Source organism: Mesoplodon densirostris, chromosome 8 (assembly GCF_025265405.1).
Source record: "Mesoplodon densirostris isolate mMesDen1 chromosome 8, mMesDen1 primary haplotype, whole genome shotgun sequence".
Classification (NCBI taxonomy): Eukaryota; Metazoa; Chordata; class Mammalia; order Artiodactyla; family Ziphiidae; genus Mesoplodon; species Mesoplodon densirostris.
In genome coordinates this window covers 15,483,859-15,491,448 of record NC_082668.1, presented here as the reverse complement: position 1 = coordinate 15,491,448, position 7,590 = coordinate 15,483,859, and the positions used below count along the sequence as shown (strand labels likewise).

The 7,590-nt window shown below is 41.1% G+C and overlaps 1 pseudogene; it reads right to left on the bottom strand.

Annotated features, from left to right (window-relative positions):
* Window positions 1-7,051: 7,051 nt before the first annotated feature.
* On the bottom strand, window positions 7,052-7,172 carry LOC132495522 (small nucleolar RNA SNORA70; annotated as a pseudogene).
* Window positions 7,173-7,590: the final 418 nt, after the last annotated feature.

The following is a 7,590-nucleotide window of genomic DNA, read 5'->3' as shown; positions in this document are numbered from 1 at the left end:
TGATAACATAGGAAGATATAGATTTGTAACTGTTGGTCCTCCAGTCTATCAGAATGGATGTTTCCATTCCATTATGGTTATTCTCATCCTCCTGATAAAAATCAGTCCTTTAAAAAAATTTATTTACATGGAAATCTTTTCTTTTTTGTCAGACCCATAATTAACAGCTGTAGGACAATGCATTCTTTATCACACATTTCTAATTTTGTTCCATGATTTTAAAGATTTCCCCAAATACAAGATACCTTGATAGACAGTGATGGTGTTATTTCTTGCTCTTCAGGATAGAGTTTGTCAATGAAAAGATGGGATATAAAATTAAATCAGAAAGATAGAATATAATAAGGAGTGATTTGCAGAATAATTAACTCTTTTGTGCTGCTCCAAAGACTGGAAAAAAAATCACAGATGACTTTGCTGAATTAGGCTTGATGTCTCTGTGTCAATAGTTAGACTTTCCTGCTTTAGGGTAAACCACTCTTGGTGGCATTTAGGCATTTTCGTCTGCTTGTCCACCTCTTCATGGCTCTAAATCTTATTCAGGACCAGAACAATTGGCTATTGCCTAAGGAGAAATTTCAGGACCATTGGGAATGCTCCCATCTCTCAAATTTTGAAATCTAAAATTTTTTAACCAAGAAACAAAGACTTTCAACTTGTTACCTAGAGTAAGCAGATACAAATGCTCCTGGCAAAAATAACCTGAATTGTTTAAAAAGTCCTTTCAAATTAATTTAAATATAAAGGGTGTTTAGTTCAAGTTCTACGTTAACTCCAAGGGTTCAGTCCATATATTTAGAAGTTGCCATTAGAGCTTCTTTATTTCACCCAAACTTTGGGCTCTCCTTGCGGTGGCAGAATGTTTGCCGGTGATGCTAGGCTGACGTCCTATCCACTCAGTAACCCTAGTGGAATGAAGACTCCCCTCCTACTGTTCTAAAAACAGGACTCAAGGTTGAGTCTTATTGACTCTTATTGCTCTCACTTGACTCATTTGCCCATCTCTATAGCAATCACCGTTTCCAAGTGGATGCAATGTTTTGCTAAACATGGCCTGAGTCATATGCCCATCTTTGGAGTCAGAAGATGGAGAAATTTGGACTTGAAAGTAGGAGAGGTTTAGTCCCCAAGGAAAATTAGGTGCCTTTACCAAAAGAATAGGTAACAAATGCTAGATATGCAAAAATAGTGGATGTCCATGATATAACTTTGTGGCCTGAAAGATTCCTCTTCTATCTTCTGCAACCTGGTGGCTCAATTGAAATGACTTTTCTCTAGGCTGACTGGTCAGTAGTTGAGCAGAAAATTTCCTGTCTCACCATTTCTCCAGTGTCTCAAGAAGACAACATGCTTTTAATCATCCACTGGGAGAAATGTGACATTTTAATGACAATTTTAGTGTATCATTCTGCCATGGTTGGTAATTTTTAACCCCTGTGTCATTTGTCACTTTTCTACATCAGCTTTTCTGAAAACACTAGCCTCAAATGACAGCCTAAAAGGGAAGCTGCTTGTTAATTTTAAAACTTTCAGTAAGTAGGTGGAAAGACCCGAGCTTAAGACAAAATAATTTGTCTGAGGAGGCCAGGTTGTCACTTGTTTCTCATCATCATGTGGGGTCAGATGGGTCTTTTTCCTAGTGGATCTCCATGAAGTTCATGACCTAATGAGCTCAGTGGGAGGCAGCTCAGGCTAAACAGAACCCCTGAGAGAATGAGTTATCGCTGTTACAGCCCACAGACGTGCATAGAGCTGAGGTAGTGTGCAGTGGGTCCATGTACTGTTGCCAGTTTCCTACAGCGACATCACTTTACTGCTTCTTTTTTATTGCTAAGTGCACTATCGAATATAGAGTTAAACAAGAACATCCTAAACATTATTTGTTATGGTAATGCACAATGCCTAGATATAAAGCACCGTCCTTTTGAAAATGCCCCCCACCACACATACACACTTGGTACAATACATTGCACACAGTAGTAACTCAGTAAGTATTCTCTATCTTGAATGAGTGCATATTACATGAGCTCTTAGAGTATGTCCTTGGGGTGCCCTCCTAAATGATGCCCCCCCTTCTTAGTACTGGTGCTCAGTCAGAATGTACCATGTAGCCCTACCAGCTGTTGAGGGCCTGTGCATATTCTGATTAGGTTGAGGTGTCCTTTCAGTGCCCATACTATATTATTGTAAAATACTGTGTACATCACCCCTGCCTCTTCTTCACCTGGCAAAGTAAGCTCATTGAACACTGCTTTTCTCATGTACTGATTCTCTCTTAAGCCTCTTTTCTATCAGTTTTATATGTATCTTTCGCCCCATGATGACTCTGAGGGGTTTTTGATTCATACTAAGATGCCACTGTACCTTGTGATACTTTTCAAAGGATACGAACAGTGGAGATATAATGCCTGAGTCCAAAGAATTCAGTCCCTAGTGATAGGTGATGTCAGGAAGACCAAATCTCTGGTTTCAAAGACTTCCTCTTGCCCTTCTCATAACACAGTCAGCAAGGTTCTACTTTTCCAGGACACTAAGCCAGCTGAGCTCCCATGTTTTCCCTGCTAGGATTCTCATCATCCCCCTCCTTAGCATTAAGAAATAAAGTAGCCGTGTCTCTGGTGATCAGAAGGACTGCAGGTATCTTTGCAGGTGGAGAGAGGCGGCACCTTCATTAATGTTTTAAGCTAAAAATATCAATCCTGAGATCTAACACTTGTGTTCTTTATACTTTAAAGACATATACTCTTTAAACAAAGGAATTTAAAATATATGAAATTTAAAATCCTAAAACTGCCAGCTGCGTCCACGTCTCTACCCCAGGAAATTCAGCCCTTCCATTACTATTAAGTACAGGCAGAGGAGAATACATGATTAATTTTAGAATGGCTATTGGGAGATTCCTAGATATAAAACAAGACTTTTTTAGCTCACACATTCTAAACAAACCATGAGTATTCATGTTGAACTCAGTGGCATCTCCTAGAGTTGCAGACTCTTGAAAGTGAGGGAGAAGATACTGGTTAGCTCCACATTGCAAATGGTCCAGATGGTATATAAATAAAGTGAATATTGATATTAACACATCAGAGGGCTCTATAGCCTTTGCTGATGGGCTGTGCAGCAGAAGGTTTGAGGTGTGTGAAAGAGCCACCAGCAACTCCATCAGCCACATCAGTGCAGTGACACAGGTTCCCAAAATATAGGAGGGGCCTCCTTACATTGCACCATCATCAGGCACCTGGGAGCTAGTTCTGGGTCAGCTCCTGGAGAGAAGAAGCAAACAATTTTTAGTTGAGGCAATGGAGGAGAGCTTGTAATGAAAGGTTTTCTACAACCTCGTTAAGGTTCATCTGTCACAACTTACCCCCCACACACCTGTACCTTAGTGGAAATTCTCTGCTTACTGCCATCTAAGGCCATTCCTGCTTTGGTTCAGACTTCCCACTCCTGCATCTATACAACCATATCCTCACCCATGGCAAACCCAGCACCAGACTCCACTTCCTTCCATCATGGCCTCTCAGAACCTGACCAACCAAGTTGACTATAGTGACACCCTCCTCTCAGATATTATACCTATGCCTCTACCACACACTCCATTTTGTTATCCCAAAGTTTAGTTATTCTTATAACACTTTTATAATTGTTGCCATGTCAATGAACCATCTGGGGCAGTATTCACTTTAAACAAATTGAAATTGGACTCACTTTTTAAAACTTTAAGTGAAGTAATTTTAAAAGAAAACATTATACCACTACTAAAAATAGAAAAGCATTTCACTTGCCATAAACAGAAGATATCTATGGAAGTAAATACAGCAGGAGCCAAAAAATGTAATTAAATTTTAGCTATACTGGGCCAGCCTGGGTCTCTCAGCCTGAGGCTTCTTCTCTGGGTGGCGTAGATGGAGACAAACCAAGTAGGAGAAGAATTTAGAGGGCACCCTAGCATGAAAGCGAGGATTTCTTCTGAAAGTAGTCAGAAGGATGGAAAGCAAAGTGGCTTTCTTGATTCAGTGTGATTTAGTGCTCTGTTCTTGCATAGCCTGAGATTACCTTGCAGGCCACAGAGTAAATACCCCATACGTTGAGACCATCATCTTATGATGCATTGCCCTGTATTGCCAGTTATTCTTTGGCATGCATTTTAATCTCTCCACAAGTTTATAAACTCCCTGATGATAGGACTGGTCCTAAAGATCTTGGTTTCCCTTTCTACCTTCAAGATTCTTGATCCTGATGATTTGTTAGTAACTATAGGAGCTGAGTAGAAAGATAAGTAGGGTTAAAAAAAACCCCTAATATTTCTTACAGTGATTCTACCTCATTCAGCTAGCAACTCTTTGGTTGGTGTTGGCAATGTAAGTGCTGGGCATATGGTGGTGAATAAGGTGGTGAATAAACAGAAAAAAAGGAGAAAAAATATATTCTGGCAATAATAAGATGAATACACATCAAGAAATAGATTTGTTTTTAGGTTTGACAGATGGTTCAAGTCTTATTTCAATGCTAAATGTATTACTCTAAATCCAGAGAAAATTACTTTACCAGAATGAAAAAAATAGAATGATAGATCATGAAAGGCCAGTGGGCTCTTTATTCAGTTTACTGGGTAGTACTAAAAATATTGTTTACTGGTCACCTTCCTTTCAGGCTCTGGCATCAGGAACCTGCAACTTATTTCATGACACATGTGATCATTAAAGGAGATTTATATGGAAATAGACAGTATATGGAGACATTCCTTCAGCCTTTTTTTTTTTCAGCTGGGCCATGTTTTTCCATCTATCAGCTCAGAACTCCCAGGTTGCAGGGTCACAATGATGGGAAACATGTGCACAGTGCTTGCTAACTGTGTGCCAGATGCATTTCCAGTACTCTCAATATATATTAATGATTTGAGTCCTTAAAAGAATCCAATGAGTAAGGATATTAGTTTTCTTTTGCCATCATGATGAATTACCACAAACTTAGCTTAAAATGACACAGATTTTTTATCTTACAGTTCTGTAAGTCAGAGAAGTCTGAGTTGGATCTCATGGGGCTAAAATCAGTGCCTGCAGGGCTGCATTCCTTCTGGAGGCTCTAGGGGAGAATCCATTTCCCTGCTCATTCGGGTTGTGGCAGAATTGAGTGTCTTCAGTGGTAGGACTGAGGTCTCCATGTCCTTGTTGTCTAATGGCTTAGGACTGTTCCCAGCTCCCAGAGTCCACCCACATTCCTTGATTCTTGCCCTCTTCCTCCATCTTCATGCTTTGAATTTCTCCTGCCTCTTCTCTCTTTGCATCTCCCTCTCCTTTTCTTCTGCCTTCCTCTTCCACTTTAAGGACTCCCGTGACTAAATTGTATCCACAAAGATAATCCATGATAATCGTCCCATTTCAAGGTTCATAATCTTACTCACATCTGAAAAGTCCCTTTTGCCATGTCAAGTAACATAGTCACAAAGTCTGGGGATTAGGGTGTGCACATCTTTGGGAGGGGTCATTATTCTACCTGTCACATAAAGTACTACTGTTACCCCTATTTTGCAAGCAGGGGCTACTCTCTGAAATAATGTGAAAAATAGCAACCCAACAAATTCCCCTTGTTCTTGCAATTCCCCACCGTGGCAGGGGCCTCCCCTACCAAATTTGCTTTCATGAAGAATCTGACATCCAGGTGTTTGCACTTTAGTTTGACCGTGTGACAGGCTATGACAAGTTCCAGAACTATTTGAATTAGAACACATTTGTAATTAAGACATGAAAGGCATTCTCTTCTTGTAAAGAGATTTTAAGCAGCAGTTTTATTAGAGAAGTTATTTTGCGCCTTTTTAATTACTTTCTGTTAGCATCCATATACTCCATCTATACTGAAAATTGCCCTAGTGAGTTCTAAAGGAATTTTCAGAGACCCACTTCTCATTCATCCACCTGACCTCTAAGGACCTCTAAGAAAACATGGCTGAATCTCTCTACCCTCCTGCTTTTTCCCTTGTCTCCATATTACAGATGTCTCCTGGAGTTTCATGATTCAGTATCTCAAACCAGACAGTGAGCTTCAGGAGGGAGACAGCCTTATTTTTCTGGTTCATCACCATATTTTCAACACAAAGCACAGAGTCTGCCATAGAGAAGTGTGGTTGGTGGCTTCTGACCTGGCTTCCAGTGATACCCCTGACTTAGTATTCACCTCCTTGTGTAATCCCCTACCCTTGAATGTAGGAAGGATCTAGTTAGTGCCTTGCTTTTGACAACAGCATATGGACAGAAAAATGGGGTGTCACACTTATGATTATGTTACAAAAGATTTTGACCCCTCTCTTGCTAGCAGACTCTCACTCTTGTTTTCTTGGCTTACATGTTCAACGAACAGGCTGCCATATTGGAGAAGCCCATGGAGCAAGAAACTGAGGGTGGCTTCTCGACAACAGCTTACAAGGAACTTAGGGATGCCAAAAACTACATGAGCTTGGAGGTACATCCTTCCCCAGTCAAGCCTTGAGATGACTATAGCCACAGATGCCTTCTTTACAGTCTGCGAGAGATTCTGGAGCAGAGGACCCAGGTAAGCTGTGCCCAGATATCTGACCCAAAGAAAATGTGAGATAATCATTGTTTATTGCTTTAAGCCACCCAGGTTTGGATTTTTTTTTTGACAGGAAAGTAGGATTTATTGGTGGGCATGCATGAGGAGGGGACGGCATCAAGGCTCTCAGTGCAGGGCCTGCCATGTGTCCAGGGCCACAATTAGGGATGCATTTGACCCCACAGCCATCTGGGATGAGCCACTTTTCTGCCACAATGTTTTCAAATTCATCTATATTAAACTTAGTGAATCCCCACTTCTTGGAAATGTGGCTCTTCTGGTGGCCAGGGAACTTGACCTTGGCCCTGTATAGTGCCTCAATCACATGCTCCTTGTTCTGCAGCTTGGTGCAGATTCACATTATGATTTGGCCAATATACACCCTGGCCACTGTGCCCTGGGGCTTTCCAAAGGTACCATGCATACCTGTCTGGAGCCTAGATTGGGGACAGCATGCCAGTCACAAATGACTACTGGAAAGGGCTGTTTCCAAGGTCCATTAGGGCAACCCTTACAGACACTACAGAGGAGATTGCTCTTTGCAGCCATTACACGCCAGACCCCCATGTAGAAAAGAGTACAGTTGGCTTAATTGGCTGCAAATGGATCATTTTTTATGGGGCAATAGATTACTAACACAAGTAGGCACTCAATGGGTATTCAAGGAATGACTGAATGAAGAAGACTAGGCACAGGTATTTACTTATTCTTTGTTCAGTTGATAGAGGGTTCATAATGACACTGAGAGGCCTGGAGTTGAAGACGTTTGGATAACACTGTAGTTGGCTCTAGCTAAGCTGCTAGAACTGTTCAAATTTAGACACCTTGGGAATCCTAGAAGATGTTATATTGCTTAATCCCTTTCTCCTATGCTAAAGCAGAACATTTTTCGTCAAGGAGCTTAGAATCAGATGCGTAGAATCTGCTGCCTCAATCTCTGTTTGTCCTCATGTATGCATATTTCTGGAAAAACTCTGTAGCCAGGAGAACCCTGCAAACTCCATGTAGTTGGCCGTGGGC